The 730-nt window shown below is 34.7% G+C and overlaps 1 protein-coding gene across 1 annotated transcript in view; it reads left to right on the forward strand.

Annotated features, from left to right (window-relative positions):
* LOC119586933 (glycerol-3-phosphate acyltransferase 3-like) overlaps nucleotides 1-730 on the forward strand; it is a gene marked incomplete in the record, with an annotated part of 80451 nt that overhangs the window by 5644 nt on the left and 74077 nt on the right.

Below are 730 nucleotides of genomic sequence, written 5' to 3' on the forward strand. Positions count from 1 at the left end.
TAAGAAAGAAGAAAAATACTTAGTTGTGTATGGTATTTCTTTGTTCGGTATTCAGAAATTCACTGGAGAACCTTTGTGGTGTGACTTTGCATTCTAAATTGAGATTACTTGTGCAAGAGAGATGTTTCCACAGTTTCACAGTCAGAATGCAGTTAGTTGCTTGGGAACAAGTGTTACTGCTCTTGTTAGGACTGTATGTGATATTACTGATCTGTAATGATTGTTGATGTAGGCTAATGATTGTTGACTAGAGCATTCCATATTGAATTTATGTACCCAAAGATTTTTTCATAGTTTAATTAGCAAAAGGTTGTTAGCTATGTAGGAACTAAAACCCAAGCCATTACTCGTGTTACAAAAATATAAACTCATCAAGGACAAGAGGAGGATGTGGTAAAGATTGTATCTCTTTGCTAAGTGTTGGTATTCATTGGTAGGTGAGAAAAATTGCTTATACACACATCACACAAGTGAGGTGTTTGACCTTAACTTTTTGGTTTTAGTGCAATGTAAAGGAGTGTTCTGAGGATTTCTGTGGTAATTGCTGATGTGGTCTTGATATAAAAAGATTCTAAATGATGTTTACCAAACTAGTATCATTTATCTCTAGTTCATCATATGGTGTAGTCACATGGGAGGCTGTGAAAGGAATTTACATTAACGGTTTTCTCTATTTGAAATTCATGGAGGTCTTACAAGTGTGATTCAGAATTATTAGTATTCAGGTAGG

Source organism: Penaeus monodon, chromosome 22 (assembly GCF_015228065.2).
Source record: "Penaeus monodon isolate SGIC_2016 chromosome 22, NSTDA_Pmon_1, whole genome shotgun sequence".
Classification (NCBI taxonomy): Eukaryota; Metazoa; Arthropoda; class Malacostraca; order Decapoda; family Penaeidae; genus Penaeus; species Penaeus monodon.